The sequence below is a fragment of the Euleptes europaea genome, chromosome 10 (assembly GCF_029931775.1).
Source record: "Euleptes europaea isolate rEulEur1 chromosome 10, rEulEur1.hap1, whole genome shotgun sequence".
Taxonomy (NCBI): domain Eukaryota; kingdom Metazoa; phylum Chordata; class Lepidosauria; order Squamata; family Sphaerodactylidae; genus Euleptes; species Euleptes europaea.
In genome coordinates, this window is record NC_079321.1 from 18,223,192 (window position 1) to 18,242,752 (window position 19,561).

The window sequence follows — 19,561 nt, forward strand, 5'->3', positions numbered from 1 at the left end:
GTCCCCGGACAAAGATACTATCTGCTCCTCCAGATTACCCTGATCCAATCCAAATATCGTAACAAAACAAATCACTTGGCTGACAGTTACCTCACATCTATAATAATAAAAGGATCCACATGCCCATCTGTGTGTCCTTTTGTGACAGGAAAACTCATCAGAAAATAAAACTGGGAATCTTGCAATTGGCCACCAGCTTCAGGATGATCATGGGAGTTCCAGGGCAAAAACTGAAATGAATCAGAGCATCCTGGCCCAGATTATCTCCAGACATCCCCTATGCTATTTGCGATGGAAGCTAAGCTAAATTCTAACTTCGGTTCCTCATTTATTACTATTACGGCAGATGAATATTCTATTATCATGCATGTAAAGAGTGGAAGGCATGGGGAAGCATCCTTTTGCTACTTTGATAGATGAATATAAACAAATAACTAGTGCTTGTAGTGAGAGTGTTAGGAAAGCTAAAGCTCAGTATGAGCTTAGGCTAGCGGGAGATGCTAAACACAACAAAAAAGGGTTCTTTTCCTATGTACAGAGTAAAGAACAAGATTAGCCCATTCCTTGGGCCAAAAAGTGAAATTGTAACAGGAGATGGGCAGAACTCCTCAATTCCTACTTTTCCTCAGTCTTCTCTTGCAAGGGAAGCCTTGTGTTCATAATATTAACAAAGTTTTGCAGCTATACTACTCTTAAATATGTTATAAGTTACCAACCAGGATGGATGAGAAGGAGTTCAGGATCAAAATTAAGGGCAGGATTAGAAGTGGGGATGGACGAATGGCAGATCATGAAAGGAGGAGAGCAAAATGAAGGATGAGAAAAGTATGGGAAAGAGTTAAGAGAAATGTAGGAAAACATTAACAGGTTTCAGGGGCCCTCCGGTTGACATGGGACCCAGGAATTTTGTCCTCCCGGTCCCCTTCCTCTCAGTGGCTCTGGTAGGGTTTTAAAGGCAAGAGATGTTCAGAGGTAGTTTGCCATTGCCTTCCTCAGCGTAGCAGCCCTGAACATCCTTCGTGGTCTCCTATCGAAATACTAACCAAGGCCTGCTGGTTAGTATTACTAAACAACCCTGCTGAGCCTTCTGAGATCTGACAATATTGGGCTAGTTTGGGCCATCCAGGTCAGGGCAAGGGAAATCATATCACCTGGTAAATAACATCCCATTCAGCCTGAGCAAGGGACAAGACATCTTCCCTCACACATGAACACATGAAGTTGCCTTATACTGAATCAGACCCTTGGTCCATCAAAGGCAGTATTGTCTACTCAGACCGGCAGCGGCTCTCCAGGGTCTCAGGCAGGGGTCTTTCACATCATCTATTTGCCTAGTCCCTTTAACTGGAGATGCCAGGGATTGAACCTGGGACCTTCTGCATGCCAAGCAGATGCCTTGCCACTGAGCCACAGCCTCTCCTCCAACCATTTTGGCAACCTTACTCCCAACATGGGGAACAGGCAATCAGGTGCCATTTCATGATGAACAGTGCCAGGGGGCTGCATTACCTGACTATTCATGCCTGTCTTCCTGGACTTCTGCAACAGAATGGGTTACCGCCATCCTTTCCAGTGGTCCAGATAGCTAGCAATGCTTTTCTGGGGCCCTTTAAAACAAAGTTGTGGTTTTTTTAAAATCCCAGATATTGGTTTTCTGCCTCTTCATTTCCTTTCCCCTGCCATCCACAGCTGAATTTCAAATTCTTCAGAACAACTGTTCAACAACAATCAGAAGCCATAAACCAATTTGACAAGAAGGCCTCATTAACATTGTTGAGTTTATGGCCACCCAGAAGATGTTGGATTCAAGGTGCTTGGCTACAACTTGTAAAAGTAATTTTGTTTAAGTCAAAGTTGTTTCTACAATGTAAACAGAAAAACTCAGTTCCATCTTTACAGCTGAGCCGCAACCAGCACCTTCATCATCTTAATAATGACCATATGTAGAAAACGGCCGTGCCTGTCAACTCTCTTATTTTGTAAGGACGTTTTTGTGAACCACACTTCGGAATATGCCTGCCACTCAACACTATCTGCAACCAATGGAAACACTTAAGCAAGGGAACCTTAAGTGGTGGTTGCCAAGAAGAGCAACCATGCTCTCAACTTTTGCTAAGAGGGGCCTCCAGAAGACTCATTAATCCCACTGAACTAGTGCCAGACCCCATTGAACTAATGGCTCCTTCACAGACGCACAGTTTAGTCAAGTGGCCTATAAATGGGAAACAGGGCTGGAGGAAGCTTACCCAAACCTTTGGCTCTCCACAACACACAAACATGTTAAGCTGCCTTCCACTGAGTTAGACCACTTGTCTATTGAGGTTGGTATTGTCTACTCAGACCAGCAGCAGCTCTTCTGGATCTCAGGCAGACATAGTTTATATCACCTTCTGTGTGTGTGTGTAAAGTGCCGTCAAGTCGCAGCCGACTTATGGCAACCCCTTTTGGGGTTTTCACGGCAAGAGACTAACAGAGGTGGTTTGCCAGTGCCTTCCTCTGCACAGCAACCCTGGTATTTCTTGGTGGTCTCCCATCCAAATACTAACCAGGGCTGACCCAGCTTAGCTTCTGAGATCTGACGAGATCAGGCTAGCCTGGGCCATCCAGGTCAGGGCATATCACCTTCTACCTGATGCTTTTATCTGGAGATACCAGGGATTGAACCTGGGACCTTCTGCATGAAAAACAGATGATGTATCCTGAGCCACAGCCTGTCCCTGAAAAGAGTTACCAGAGAGCCAACTGAGTAAGGCCAGCCACGAGAGTCTAGTGAGGAAACACAATGTCCCCAAAAAGATATTAAAGCCACGCATTCATCATCTACAAACAACAGCCTCCATGAATAATCCCTGCCAGTCTGCCACTGCTTAACAGAAGTCTCAGCCTGGCATCACAAAACAAAGCTGTCAAGAGGAACCTCCTACCAAACCTCTTGGCCCACAGCATGATTTCACAATGGCCTATGGATTCCCAGGATCTCTTTGCATTTTAAAGTGACAGCTGAGAAGCTGCAGGCGCCAATGCAGCTGAGAAAAAAGAAGTGTGTAACCTCCATTCATAGTAAAGAATGCTTGGTGAGAAGAATACCATGGGGGATGCTATACTTCAAAACCACATTCCTCAACTCTTGTTCTTCTGGACGGCTTGTACAGATTTTTCTGCACTTGCAGGATAAATGATCAGCAAAGTGACTCCTGGGAATTTTTCATATATACATCATGTTGTGGCCTGCTGCTTTTTCCATCGCTGCTTTCTGGCACCTTTGCAGCAATTTGCAACAATGTGAGTCAGCAGAGGCAGGTTCCTTCCCATTTGCTGCAACTCCTCTGAAAGACTAAAGAGCAAGGTTGGCCCCATATAGCCGTGTTGGCGAACCCATGGCACACGTGCCACTTCCGGCACGCCAAGCCATCTCTGCCGGCACGCACGGGTAAGTTGAGCAGCTGGGTGGTGGGGGCTTTGAACAGTTCCGCGCTGCCTGCAGGCCTGGCCCCTGGGAAAAGCCATCTGCTGGAGGCCAGGTCATCTGAGCTGGTAGACCTGGCCCCCAGGAGAGGGGGGGAGGAAGAGAGGGAGAGAGAGAGAGAGAGGGAGGGAGAGAGAGAGAGAAGCAAGTGATCCCTGCTCCGGGAGACCAGGTGTTATGAGTTTTTTCTAAACTAAAACCTCAGTATTCAGGTTAAATTGCCGTGTTGGCACTTGGCGATAAATAAGTAGGTTTTGGGTTGCAGTTTGGGCACTCGGCTCTAAAAGGTTCGCCATCACTGCCATATAGAGACGCCAGCTGAGCACTGGCAACCAACGAGAGTGTTTTGGGGCTGGGAGTGATGGTGCGTGATGGCATGAGTGGTTTGTCCCAGGGAATGATGTCAAGGTATTCGAGGAATTCATCCAACTCTTTGGTTTTTCCATTGATACGAGTGAATTCCTAGAGCGGTGTGATGTCTCTTCTGGATGCAAATGGGAAGCAAAGTTGCTCCTCGCCCCTGCTTTTTGCTCCCACTGGAGGGCAGAGCCGTAGCAGGGCGTGGAGCCTGGGGGGCAAACAGCAAGCGTAGCCCCATCTCGCATTCTTTGCACATTCCACATGTTACCTGGATCTTGTATATCGATTCTCGGTTGATAAATATTTAACACTTAAGCAACAAAGTGTCCCGTGTTGTGTTGTTCTCACGACAACCATGGCATGCAGCTACATCAGCAAAGAAGGTGGCTGGTAGCTGATAACGTAGAAATTCTTTATGGAACACATTCATTTGCAAAAGAACTCTTTGAAACATCATTCCCAGCTTTTAAATGGTGGCGCATTTGGTGAGACTAAAGCAATCAAACACGTGAACACATGAAGCTGCCTTAGACTGAATCAGACCCTCGGTCCATCAAAGTCAGTATTGTCTATTCAGACTGGCAGCAGCTCTTCAGGGTCTCAGGCAGGGGTCTTTCACATCACCTACTCACCTAGTCCCTTTAACTGGAGATGATGAGGATTGAACCTGGGACCTTCTGCGTGCCAAGCAGATGCTCTACAAACTGAGCCACAGCACCTCCCTTCAAGAATCACATGTCAGAAAACAAGATAGCATTTACCCGCTTCCAACATCAGTCTCTAACAATCCTATGCAAAGTTAATCCATTCTAAGTCCATTGATCTCAATAGGTTTAGAATTGAGTAACTGTGCATAGGATTGCACCATAAATAGTTCTTTTAAAAACTGATAGGGGTAAAGTACTACATTGGCTCTTTAAGTCACATCTTCTAAAGCCAACATGCATGAACGTGAAAAGAATGACACATCCCATTCGTCTTACTGGTTTAAACTAAATAGGGCAAATTCTTGACTAGGTATGAGCAAACCTGGATTCAAATTCCTATGCAGCTATGAAATTCAGTGGGTGGCCTTGGACCGGCCATTCTCCCTCAGCTTAATATACCTCACAGACTTGTTGTAAAGATAATGGAGAAGTAGAGAACCAAGTGAATCAACCTGAGGTCCTTGGTGAAAGGGTGGGATACAAATGTGACCAATGGTTTCATAGGATCATAGAATCATAGTTGGAAGGGACCACCAGGGTCATCTAGTCCAACCCCCTGCACATTGCAGGAAATTCACAACTACCCCCGCACACCTCCATGCTCAGAAGTTTAATAATGAGATAGCAATTTCTAAGCTAAATAAAGGGTTATGGACTTACTATTGACAAACATGCCAAATTCTCTTCAAAATTAAATTGTTGAAAAATAAACCACAGAAACAGGTCCTGGATTTAGCTGGCGTAAAGCTGCTATTGAAGAAGAAGAAGAAGAGTTGGTTTTTATATGCCCACTTTCTCTACCACTTAAGGAAGAATCAAACCGGCTTACAATCATCTTTCCCTCTCCAGAACAGACACCTTGTGAGGTAGGTGTGACTGAGAGAGCTCTAAAAGAGCTGTGACTATCCCAAGGTCACCCAGCTGGCTTCTTGTGTAAGAGTGGGGAAGCCAACCTGGTTCACCAGATTAGTGTCTGCCACTCATGTGGAGGAGTGGGGAATCAAACCTGGCTCTCCAGATTAGAGTCTACCACTCCAAACCACTGGATTTGTTCCCCCCCTCCTACACATAAAGCCAGCTGGGTGACCTTGGGCTAGTCACAGTTCTCTCAGCCCCACCTACCTCACAGGGTGTCTATTGTGGGGAGGGGAAGGGAAGGTGATTGTAATCTGGTTTGATTCTTCCTTAAGTGGTAGAGAAAGTAGGCATATAAAAACCAACTCTTCTTCTTCTTCTTCATGTAGCCTTTTACCTTTGGATTTTTGTACACAGCAACACTGACCAGAAATGAAAAATCAGGAATTGGATTTTACGGTAACTCTTCTGCGATGTCTTCTAAAACCAGCATGGTATAGAGGCTAGAGTGTCAGAATAGGATCTGGCCAACCCAGTTTCAAATCCCCACTCTACCATGGAAGCTCGCTGTGTGAGCCACTCACACACTCTTGGGAAAACCTACCTCACAGATTTGTTGTGAAGATAACACGGCAGAGAGGAGAATAATTTAAGCTACTTTAGGTCCCCACCGGGAGAAAAATGGGGTACAAACGAAGTAAGTTAGTAGATAAGTAAATGAATAAATATCTTGTGCAAATGGAAATGCGTGACATAAATTTTCTCTTCTGCTACTGTGTGGTGGGATCCAAGCCCAGGTCCATATTTTCCACTATGGATACCACTTCCACTACCTCGGCATTCCCATCTTCTCATGACAGATTCAGTTCTATATTTTCCAAAGCATGACATGTGCTTGAGATCTCCCATTTATTCCTTCTTTCTCTTGGTTAAACACTTTCTCTATCTCAGACACAGATAATCTTCCAGGCTATTCGCGGGAAGACCAAACAAAACGCCTTTTTCACTTTCATTCAGACAAAGGAGGTCGATCCTCGCTCAGTTTACATCTGCCAGTTGCTGCCTTCTGCATTTTAATGCCTTTGTCCTTAGTTTGTAAGTTACCTTTTCCCATAATGTCTCCAGCCAGGTGTTTTATATTTACATGCTAAAAATAGAAAACAGTGTGTGTGTGGGAGGGGTAATCTGGTTCCAAAAGAGCCTGCTCGCTCTCATAAAACATTTTCTGGTTACTCGCGAGATCTAGTCAAGGCCTCTGGTCTTTTGTCTCTTGCACTTCATTAGTTTGCGTTCACCATTTGCACACTCCACTTCTCAGCCATCTGCCCTCCTGGATTGTCCAGAAGTTCTCACAAACGTACTCAAGTTAAAACCTCCCCAAGCAAGTTTGCATTTACATTTGAAATCTAGCAGGTAGCTTTGAGGAACATATAAAGAAGACATGTGCTGTCCATCCAAAGAGAATATGTGTCCAACAAGAATACTCCCATCCATGTACGGATATTTATTTGGGTATATCTGAGCCAAAAAAACACCTGGTATTTTTTTCAGCCAAATACACATTAGAGAATTCCCCATATTGGATGTTTATCCTGATCCTGGAAAAAAATTGTTTAAAAATCAGGTTTATTTGGGAAGACCAAATAGCAGCAGTTAAAGGTCTCCCAAGTCTGCACAATCAGAAGGTCGTTGCAAGTTCCGTACTGGGAATATACATGGGCCCAACTGGATCAGAACCACAATGTGCAGGGAAAAGGTGCTTCTGCCTCCCTCCTAGCCATTTTCCCAACCTGAACCAATACATGGGGGGTTATTATCCCTGTGGGGGTCAGATGTGTACTGATGGAGACACACTTAGGTTTCCTTAATGAGGCCAGGAGTACCTCTAGGGCCATGTCAGGACAGGAAAATGGCACGGGGGGAGGCATAAGCCCCCTCTCCCTGCATGCCACAGTCCTGATCCAAACCGGTCTCACACATGCCTCAGAATGAAGTTCCCAGCACAGAGCTCACAACACACATTTGATCATGCAGACTCAGGAAAGAACAAGAAGGACAAGAAGAAAATATAATGTGCAGTTAGGACCTCAGTCCCAACCCTAGAGAGTCACTGCTAGCCACAAAGAGTGAAACACTGTCTAGACTAGAACTGCACAAAAGAGCTGCTACAAAGGTCTGACGGCTGATTGCTGTAATCCCTGGCTGCAGGTGGCCTTACACCTTAGCCCTACACGAACCATTTCTGGAGCAGTATGTCAACATATTCCGGAGGCACCAATGCAACAGATAAATTGCAGGGTGGGTATCTGGTTACTAACCAGACATCAGAAAGCAGTTGTGTAGGGGGAGTGAAGTCAATGCTCTTGCTACTTTTCCTTGCAGCAAGAACTACAACACTAAACTTCTCCCAAACGGGGACTGCTCTCCGGTTAGTAGATGTTCAGAAACAACAGGGAATGCTTAATGATCTAACTTTGGGAAAGGGGCTTTAAGATGAAAGGAATACAGGTTGAACACATTTTGCAAATTAAATATGCTGTATAACTGCACCTGTCACAGCGGGACTCTATCTGGAGAACCAGGAGAGAATCCTTGGATATTGTTGGTAAAGTTTCCTCTGCAAGCATAGAGTTCTCATAGTAAACCTGCATTGTAATTTCTTCAATTCCAAAATCATAAAGAGAGATCCCAGTAACTCCAGCCTTTCCACCATTCAAGTCCTCCAAGCTAGTATCAAAGAATTCTTCAGGCAAATTGTAAAGACAAAAATCAAAGTCTCTCACGTTCATATCCATCGTAAGCAGCTGGTCTGTTGCAGTTTCTTGTTGAGAGGATGCAGCGTCTAATTGTTTATCCTGGCTCTCCACTTCCTTTATGGGGATTTTCTGAACTTCAGCCGTCTTCTCAGTTGGAGAATCCACTGCTTTCACGTCTGACTTCGTTGTAGTAGCTTGGTCCTTTATGTCTTTAATTACATCCAAAATAATATCCAGTTTTTGGTTAATAGATTGATATTGGGTGTTAATCATGGCAAGCAGTTGATCCATCTGTTTAATCGCACGTTCCATGCTTGCTGCTTTAAGGGGTATTGTTGAAACTTAGTTGGTGAAGTCCAGACAATTACACTAAAAAAAAAAAAAAAAAATTGTAAGTAATTCAACAGGATTCTTGTATTGTGGGTAGTACTTTAATGTTAGAATACCATCAAGTTGAAACACTCTAGTATAGAGCTGCTGCAGAGAATAGGATATACCCAAAAGGTTGCAGGAATGTGGACCTTCCGTTACCTCCTCTTGTCCAGGAACTTGGGAATTATTTGCCAGTTACAGAAGGGAGCCACACTTCCGGTCTCAAGATCTATGGTAGTCTCACGATGGCATTAGGCACTGAAGACAGAAAGACGACACCTAAGGGGGGGTTTCTTCCTCCCTCCCCTTTCAGCGTCGAAGTATCTGATTGGTAGTTGTAACATCTTTCAAAAGATCCTGTTTGTTATGTCTACCCACAGATCAAATTGATAGGGTTCCTGCCGATTTATCTGATGTTTTTTTGTTTTCTAAGAGTCATTTATACATCAGGTGGGGAGGCGCATTTGTAGTAGGTGTATTTGGCAATCCTTCAGAACCTCCAGATCCAGGTAAAACAAAAGAGTTTTTGTAACTTACTCAGATTTTAGAAGAGTAGGTATTTTTGCTTCCATGTAGTTGCTTAGGTGGTAATAGGTAGAGGAGATCTGAGCCTGATTCCAAAGAAACGTTCGCGGCATTGTATTTCCCCTTAATGCCGGCGGGACCTCGCCCAATTCTCCAAGAATCTTCCTCTCTCAGAAAAATGGGGGTCAGACCGCTCTTCAAGGCTGCAGGAGAGTTCCTGTTTCCCGGTCCACTGTTTAGGAACCGGGTAGGGGTGCAGGGTGCACCCCAAATTAGAACGTTTCTTGGGTCCCTCGGGAGCTCCCAAGGAACGTGGCGCTGAGATCAGCATCTCTAGCAGAAGTCTGACACAAGACGCTTTATTGAGAGATACACTTAAGAATGCTAACACACTCCAAAAGCATCTAGTAGATGTTGCATGCATCTTTTGGTATGCCAGTGTCCAGATGCCAATGTCAGAATCCTCCTGCAGGTGTTTAAAGAAACAACACTGTTTCCTGTATCTTCCATTTACATACCACAATGAATGTTAGTAGTTAGCAAACCCACTGTGCCAGCTTTTCTTGGTGTATCACTAGAACAGAGTTTCCCGACCTTGCTCAACTTGTGGGTGCTATGAATTTTTGAGAACAGGTAGCAAGTACCACAAGAAAATGGCAGTCATGAGGAGGTGGGACCAATCACAAAACGGCTGGTTGGATCCAATCACAAAACATGGTGAGGTTCCACAGAATGTTCGGAGATTCCAAGCCAAGCATCTTCCTGTTTCCAAATAGCTGCTCCCTGCAGACACAAGAACGATGACTCAGGTTCTTCTGAAGCACCTCCTACTCCAACCAAGTGGGGGGGGGGAGTCAGGATTGGCTCTTTGTTTTGGAAAGGAAACACCAGGGAACACATCATCAGGTACTCTGAGAACAACAGCTACCATGTTGGGGATCACTGCTTTAGAAATTTTTTTTGAATGTTCATGGAATTGTGAGATAGTGAACACACACTAGTGAAAGCCAACTCAAAAGCCAATGTTTGCAAACATCAACTAGACCATTTTGGGGCATGTGAAAATGTCTAATTCTGTCTCTAAATAAAATGACTTCTACCCCTTGGAAATAGAATCATAGAGTTGGAGGGTACCACCAGAGTCATCTAGTCCAACCCCCTGCACAATGTAGGAAACTCACAACTACCTCCCACACACACACACAGTGCCCAGAAGAAGGCCAAGATGCCCCCCCTCCCATGAACTGCCCAAGTTCTTAGAATCAGCATTGCTGACAGATGGCCATCTAGCTCTGCTTAAAAACCTCCAGGGAAGGAGCGCTTACCACCTCCAGAGGAAGCCTGTTCCACTGAGGAACCGCTCTAACTATTAGAAAATTCTTCCTAATGTCTAGACGGAAACTCTTCTGATTTAATTTCAACCCGTTGGTTCTGGTCCGACCTTCTGGGGCAACCGAAAACAACTCGGCACCATCCTCTATATCAGTGGTTCCCAACCGGGGGTCCGTGGACCCCCAGGGGTCCGCGAGAACTAAATTAAGGTCCGCGAAACAAAGTTATAAACCCATAATAAATTAATATTTTCAATTAAAAGTTCTCTATTATAAAAATATATATTCAAATATTATTCTAAGTTTAATGTTTAACTAACAGTTATGATTAAAGTTTATTTTCAAATTCTCGGAATTTTTATTTTGAACCTTGGGGTCCCTGCACCGAACAAAAAAGTCCTAGTGGTCCCTGGTCAAAAAAAGGTTGGGAACCACTGCTCTATATGAGAGCCCTTCAAGTACTTGAAGATGGTTATCATATCCCCTCTCAGTCTTTTCCTTTTCAATCTGTGTGATGAGTCAGAATACATTGAACCCCCTCTCACCAATGGCTATCGACAATCACAGCTCTTCAATAGCATCACCTACATAGCAGGTTGAGTGTTTTGAAACTTATGCAATGACCATTCTAAACCTTTAGGCAATACGGAATTTGTATTTTTGCATCATGTTCTTGCCCTTTTAAATTTGCCAGCAATGATTACATCTGGCACTTCACCCTGGCAGCCAAGACTATTTCATAAATCTCAGGCATGTTTTTAAAAATACCTTGATCTTTAACATGAGATAATGTAAGCTTTCTTTTGACTTGCCTGGAATAGGTTGTTTTGGGAACCAACCAAATTGCCTTTAAATTTTTTTCCCATACGCCAAGTTTCTTTGAAGTTCTCTGCCCAGCCCATGTGGCCTTTTTCCACGCCAGGATATTCAGGATCTGAAAACTACAAACTCATAACAGGAAGAATGTCAGCACTATCTTTTCACAAACTGGATGGAAAAGAGGGAAGGGAATGGTGTGGAATCTTGCCGAATGGAAAAGAGTCATTTTAATGATCCCCAGTTCGGATCAAAAACAGGCGCTATCCAATGAAACTTCAGCTTTCAGGCCTAAATATGGCTTTGCTTTTTTCCCCTTTTGTGTGAAAGTGTGTTGCAACCTCACCATGCTTTCTTTTTCTTTTTTTAAACATAGCCCCAGTAGGCAAGACATCGCAATGGAAAGCCACGGCATGTGTGGTATTTTTATGAAGGCCATGACACTTTTCAATAGTCTCCTACTTTTTTAATTGCATTTCCTTCTTTCGTTCTATTTTTTAAATGATACATCCATCAACATGAAAAGTGTTTTTTATGTAATTCCAAAAAGAAAAATTCAAAATTTCAGCAGCATAGCCTAGCTGAAGGGCAACCAGGCCAAAAGCTAGGATTGCCAACATCCAGGTACTAGCTGGTGATGTCTACAATGACTCCTCAAGTATGCTGCTCAGTGCCTTCTAAGGAGACTTCTTTCTGATTCTGAGAGGGAAGAGAATCAAGTGGTTGTTGGATAATAATAATAAGAAGATAACAATATATGCGGCTCAACAGATTCAGAGATGTCGGTATTCCAATGTTCAATAGACAAAAGCTAATTTTTACACATCTGTTTGATGGAGGGGTGTGTGGCTTTCTCACACACACAGCCCGCTGCAGCTCAAAATGCAGCTCCTGAGGGATGGTGGACCCTCAGGGGTGAAGGAGTTGGAAGGTTGTCATGGGGGAGGGATGGGCAAAAATCAACACCCCCTGAGGTGAGCCACACAGCTTCCTTTAGTTTTGGGGATCTATGTTCATTTTGAACCATAAGCCTTCCCCTCAGCTTCTAGGTGTTCTACACGTGGTGTATAGGCTTTGGGTTTGCTGCCCTGAGGTAAGTTGTGTGGTGCACAAGAAGATTATTGAGATCACTGAGGCAGGATTAGGATATAACTAACTAAGTATATAACTAACTAAGATTTATTTATTTACAGGTTGGTATTAAAGGAGCAAGGAACCCCGTGGCACAGAGTGGTAAGCTGCAGTGTGTGTGTTAAGTGCCGTCAAGTCGCTTCCGACTCATGGCGACCCTATGAATGAAAGTCCTCCAAAATGTCCTATCTTTGACAGCCTTGCTCAGATCTTGCAAATTGAAGGCTGTGGCTTCCTTTATTGAGTCAATCCATCTCTTGTTGGGTCTTCCTCTTTTCCTGCTGCCCTCAACTTTTCCTATCATGACGGTCTTTTCCAGTGACTCTTGTCGTCTCATGATGTGACCAAAATACGACAGCCTCAGTTTAGTCATTTTAGCTTCTAGGGTCAGTTCAGGCTTGATTTGATCTATAACCCACTGATTTGTTTTTTTGGCAGTCCAAAAGCTGCAGTACTGCAGTCAAAAGCTCTGCTCATGTGTGTGTGTGTAAAGTGCCGTCAAGTCGCAGCCGACTTATGGCGACCCCTTTTTTGGGGGGGGGGGTTTCATGGCAAGAGACTATCAGAGGTGGTTTGCCAGTGCCTTCCTCTGCACAGCAACTCTGGTATTCCTTGGTGGTCTCCCATCCAAATACTAACCAGGGCTGACCCTGCTTAGCTTCTGAGATCTGACGAGATCAGGCTAGCCTGGGCCATCCAGGTCAGGACCTGAGTTCAATCCCAACAGAAGTCAGTTTCAGGTAGCCGGTTCAAGGTTGACTCGGCCTTCTATCCTTCTGAGGTCAATAAAATGAGTACCCAGCTTGCTGGGGGTAAAGTGTAGATGACTGGGGAAGGCAATGGCAAACCACCCCATAAACAAAGTCCGCCTAGTAAATGTCGTGATGTGACGTCATCTCATGGGTCAATAATGACCCGGTGCTTGCACGGGGGACTACCGTGACCTTTTTTTTTTTTTTTTTAAGGAGCAAACCGGCAGCACAGGATCAGAGGAGCAGGTAGACAAAGTAGAAACCTGGCGGAGGCACAAAAATTTAAACTGGTGATGACTTCAGAGAGTAGTTAGACTTTTCTACAATGCTTTCAGGCACAAACAGGCTTCTATTGGCTAGCCACTAGGTTGGATCCTCTCACACACAGGATTCCACCCACATCAGCCTGCCCTTTCCCCAGAGTCAGACTAAATGGTACAAGGTCTGCTCATCCCCAGAGACAGGCCTTATAAATGGGATACTCTATTCTATCTCAGAGACAGAGCTAAACAGCACTGCCACACTACCAGGCAGAGCTTCCCTTCCCTCTGTCTGCTCTTTTTCAGTAGTCAGACCTGGGCCGTCCCTGGTCTCTTCCCTGAGGCAGAATACTCCCTCTTCTCCTGTGATCCCTCCAACATCTCATTCCCCTTCTCGAAGGTGATTGGGTGCAGGATCAGCACTCCTATGGGTTCATCTGAGTGGCTGTTTTTCCCTTGGGGGGTGTCCATCACACACACACACCCTTGTGCACACAGATATATTCGAAGGGATCCAACCCATTGAAGACATAATAGAGGTCTATAAAATTATGCATGGAGAGAGTGGACAGGGAGAAGTTTTTCTCCCTCCCTCATAATACTAGAACGCAGGGTCATCTGCTGAAGCTGGAGGGTGAGATTCAAAACTGATAAAAGGAAATATTTCTTTACACAACGCATAGTTAAATTGTGGAACTCCCTGCCCCAGAATGTGGTGATGGCTGCCAACTTGGAAGGCTTTAAGAGGGGAGTGGACATGTTCATGGAGGAGAGGGGTATTCATGGCTACTAGTAAAAATGGATACTAGTCATGATGCACACCTATTCTCTCCAGGATCAAAGGAGCATGCCGAATATATTAGGTGCTGTGAAACACAGGCAGGATGGTACTGTTGCTGTCGTCTTGTTTGTGGGCTTCCTAGAGGCACCTGGTTGGCCACTGTGTGAACAGACTGCTGGACTTGATGGACCTTGGTCTGATCTAGCATGGCTTTCCTTATGTTCTTATCCCTATCAGTTCTCCCATCATAAAGACTGAGTAAACCATTTAAGTAATATATCTGTCTCCTTCCTATGTTATGTATAAGTTACTGTCCCTTTTAAAATTAGGGTTACTGATTATTAACATCCAGGTTAACTGCCAAGTATTCCATTTTTGCTTGATAAGAACTGGAACATGCACATATTTAAGCTATATTAACACTTTGAAAGGTAATACTGGATTCCTACTTTTATTATGCTTGTTAAAAGTTCTTTGCCAAATCCAGAAAATCCAAAAGAAATCTTTTCATGACACTAAAAACATCTCTTGAGTCTGGAATATAACATGTGCTAACATGAATACAAAAATAAAATCTTGGAAACATACATTCTTACCAATGTGTCGTCAATCTGATATACAGGTACAGGGAATGCAAAAACAATTTAAGGATCTCTTGCACGAAAAGACCAACAAGATTTCAAAATTATGCCTTCACACACACATGAAAACACAACATTGAATTTTATTCCAGCCATAAAAAAAATTAAAAAAAAAGAATGTGCTAGCCTACATTGCTTTTCCCTTCCAGAAACCAGTCTAGCCGGCCATGACCTCTTTCAAAAAAATCTAGTTAATACGTTAATCTCCAAAACAGTCTCACTGTCGATAGCAAGTAATGTTGTGAATGGTGCAAGCTTGCTTGGTCCCCCCCCCCTTCCCCCCACGTGCGTGCATGCGTTCTCCAGGGACCTATTAAATACATACACATGGCTAATTGTAGTTGTGGTATAATGAGGTGAGCTTTAGAAATTGCAAAGTTTTCCACTCCCTTCATCTACAGGTGATGTCTGATGCCCTGAATAACAAATGCGGTTGCAAGCGTTCCCAAGAGGATGGTGTGATTCATTCAGCTGCAGACGTTCTGGAATAGAACCCTCTGAGACAAAGCCAGCCGCGGAGTGGAAGGACTCTTCTGGCGAGGGACTTTTCCCTTTCCTTTCCCCACTCCCCAACAAAACATTCTGCACATATTTTTCACTTTCCAAATGTTAATTTTGCTTCCACTTCTCTCCACCTAGCCTTCCCTTCCTTGAGATTTTTTCCCCCCTTTCTTTTCGGTTAAAGTGGAAAATGACCTTTTTGTCTGATCTTGAAATTCTAATTGAAATAAGTCACCGATGCCAAGGGCGGCCGCTGCCCAGAACAATAAAGGAGAGAGCGCGTTTGGCAGCCACAAAAAGAGCAGAATTGGATAGGTCGAGATACGTCTGTCTCGGCACGCGGCCCTACCGAGGCTGCTGGCTGTGCGGCTGAGTGCCTTGATCCTGCCTTCTCCTCCCCTCGTGACATTGCTCAGAGACACCTGGCACCTGCTGCCAGCTGGAGCTCCTCTGGTAGCCACAGCTGAAGTTATTCGAAGCAGGGCAGATGAGGGAGCAGATGGGTGCAGGCTTCAAGTATTCCCAAAGTGCAGCATTAAACCTAACACTGAGCAGCTGATGTAGACTTTTCTAAAACATAAGTACACGAGAAGAGCATGGCTGGATTGGACTCGAGGACTAATGGTAGGGTTGCCAACATCCAGGTACTAGCTGGAGATCTCCTGCTATTACAACTGATCTCCAGGCGATAGAGATCAGCTCACCTGGAAAAAATGGCCACTTTGGGAATTTGACTCCATGGCATTGAAGTCCCTTCCCTCCTCAAACCTGGAGATTTTGGGGGTGGAGCCCTAGGAGGGCAGGATTTGGGTAGGGAAGAGACCTCAGTTGGGTATAATGCCATAGAGTCCACCTTCCAAAGCAGCCATTTTCTCCAGGTGAGCTGATCTCTGTCGCCTGGAGATCAGTTGAAATGGCGGGAGATCTCCAGCCACCATAAGAACATAAGAAAAGCCCTGCTGGATCAGACCAAGGCCCATCAAGTCCAGCAGTCTGTTCACACAGTGGTCAACCAGGTGCCTCTAGGAAGCCCACAAACAAGACAACTGCAGCAGCACCATCCTGCCCGTGTTTCACAGCACCTAAGATAATAGGCATGCTCCTCTGATCCTGGAGAGAATAGGTATGCATCATGACTAGTATTCATTTAAACTAGTAGCCATGAATACCCCTTTCCTCCATGAACATGTCCACTCCCCTCTTAAAGCCTTCCAAGTTGGCAGCCATCACCACATTTTGGGGCAGGGTGTTTCACAATTTAACTATGCGTTGTGTGAAAAAATACTTCCTTTTATCTGTTTTGAATCTCTCACCCTCCAGCTTCAGCAGATGACCCCGTGTTCTAGTATTATGGGAAAGGGAGAAAAACGTCTCCCTGTCCACTCTCTCCAAACCATGCATAATTTTATAGACCTCTATCATGTCTCCCCTCAGCCGCCTTCTTTCCAAGCTAAACAGCCTCCACCACCTGGAGGTTGACAACCCTACTCCATCTACATGTTACAAGGGTCTTCTGTTTGCTGGAGAATATCATGAAGACTTTGTATCACACGTGTGATGTGAGTTGCATGCCTCCTGGAAGCACACTGACTCTTTACTGTTCGCAACCACACCTACAGGGAGAGGTGAGCGTAGCCTCACATCCTCAAAGAACCGCATTGGCTCCATTATATATATATAAAAAGTTGTAAAGTTGACAAATGTGCCTTCAAGCACTTATTGGTATATATCAGTTCAGTCAAGAACCCTGGGACTCAGAAATCTATGTAGAAGTTCTCACAGAATTTTAAGAATGGCCTATAGTTATAAAATATCAATGTACTTCACTCCTTTGATTTCTGGTTTTCCTCTCAGGTATCAGTAGAAGTTCTTGAAACTACACTAAGTTTCTTTTGGTATGAGACTAAGTTCTTGTCCCATCTTGAATGATGTCCCTGACAGACCTCATTTAGAGGCAATAACAGCAATAAAATATTTCCAGAAAATGAAATTCAATTTGCTTTGCCATATGGACTGAAATCCCACCCTGCTATTATCAAATATCCTTTTTTGTGAAACTTAATATTAGGAAGAAAGCGATCATAAAAAAGTGTGACTGAGACAACCTGTCGACACCACATCAGACGTCTCTAAACAATTTAATTGTGCTTTGGTCCTGTATCAAACAAACTTGAACAGAATTATGAAAATCTGCTCTTTTTTTAATATTAAAAGATAGTGTTCCGATTTGGACAGTTGAAGGAAATGTATTGGTTTGTTCCACTCAAAGCAGACAGAACAATGTCGGATCACAGGGCTCAGATCCAACTCAACCAGCATCTGTGAGGGTGTGTCATTCAGTAGTGCCCGATCCATTTAAACCATACAGACAGGCATATGCAAAGTCCTCAGATATAACTTCATTTTCATTTTAGCTTTCCTGGCCTTGAGCGACATATTTCCATGGAATATCTGTCTGCCTTGTCAAATTTCAGTCTGTTCTGTTTCTTTACACTGGTAATGTCTTAACTAAGCAACTGGAAACAAGGCGGTTTTGCTCTGGTGTAGGATTGCTAGAACATCGCCTGACATGATGATGTCACTTCCTGATCATGCTGGAAGTGATGTCATGGCATTGGCATGACACTGATCACCCCCATTTCTCCCAAAAGTCCTCCATCCCGCCTAGCTACGCAGGAGAGGGCATGGGCAGTAGGAGGCAGTTGTCCCACCAAATCAGGAGACCTGGCTTCCCTCCAATGCTCAGTCGGAGGGTTAAGTATGGAAGAAATTGGGAGGCCTGCCCCTTACTGGGTCATTGTTAAGGCATCATCTCTGCACTAGAGGCATAATAATGTGTAAGATCCTGCCTCTTCCCAACTAGGGACTCGATCCTATAACTCCCTTCTACCAAACCTTCCTCCAAAAGATTTTTCTCCATCAGAGTAAGCCTTTCCCAGTCAGAAGACATTACTCTGCATTGAAGAGATAACAGAATAGAGTCATAGGATCCAATGATACTAACCAACCCAAAAAAAAGGGAGAGAGAAGGTGCATTCATCCTGCATCTGTGACAAACATGGGGTGGAGGGATCTGCAGGGCTCAATACTAAGTCAGGGGTGTCAAACAGATGGCCCGGATTCGGCCCCTTGAGAGCTTTTATCCGGCCCACGAGCCAGCCGAGGCGGCCATCCCCCGGTTCCGATCTGGGCTGGCAAGCCCAATGCGGGCTTACCAACCAGGGCAGCCACCCACCCCCTGCTCTCGAAGTGTTAATTATCAAACACTGTTAAATAAAAGAAAATACTGTGATTGTTTTAAGGATGTTTGTCTTGTAAGTAAAAAAATAAAGAAAAAATAATATAATTAATTGGCTTTGCCTGTGTCTTCTATAAAGTTAGTATCTCCAGTACCAGGCATTAAATTTTATGGTACACATGACCCGGCCCAACCAAGTGACATTTATGTCATATCTGGCCCTCGTAACAAATGAGTTTGATACCCCTGGACCAAGTTATTGACTCACATCTGAGTTGCCACCTTTAAACATATTCAGTGTAACTGCCAAACATGTTTGCAGCAAAATTGGTAATATTCCTGCTTTAAGCACCTCTGTCTAACCGAGATGCCTATTTCATTTGTCCCCGTATGGGGATATGTGCAAACTGCCATTTCAGAAGATATCCAGGACTGTGGAAAAACTGGGCTGGTGACTCAGGTACACCCCTTTGGGCAATTCTAGGCAAGAGGTTAGATCCAGACTAAATTTTCATGTGGAAGAATGGAACTTTCCTGCTTCCCCTCTCACTCTGCAGCTCACTGATCTCCTTGGAATGCTGCTCCTGGGGGGACCCCGAGTAGGGTTGCCAACTGCCAGGTAGTAGCAGGAGATCTCCTGCTAATTCAACTGAGCTCCAGCCGATAGAGATCAGTTCACCTGGAGAAAAATGGCCACTTTGGCCATTGAACTCTATGGCCTTGAAGTCCCTCCCCTCCCCAAACCCCACCCTCTTCAGGCTCCGCCCCCAAAATCTCTCACCGGTTGCGAAGAGGGACCTGGCAACCCTAACCCCAAGAAATCACATGGGGGAGTCTGCAGTGGGAAGGGAGAATTGGTAGATATTAAGTTTAGCCTGGATCCAACTGAAAGTCTGAAGCTGTCCTATCATTAAAGGCATTAGGGTTGCTAGGTCACTCTTCGCCACCGGCAGATGATTTTGGGGGTGGAGGCTGAGGGGGGTGGGGTTTGTGGAGGGGAGGGACTTCAATGCCATAGAGTCCAATGGACGGAGATCAGTTGTAATAGCAGGCGATCTCCAGCCACTAC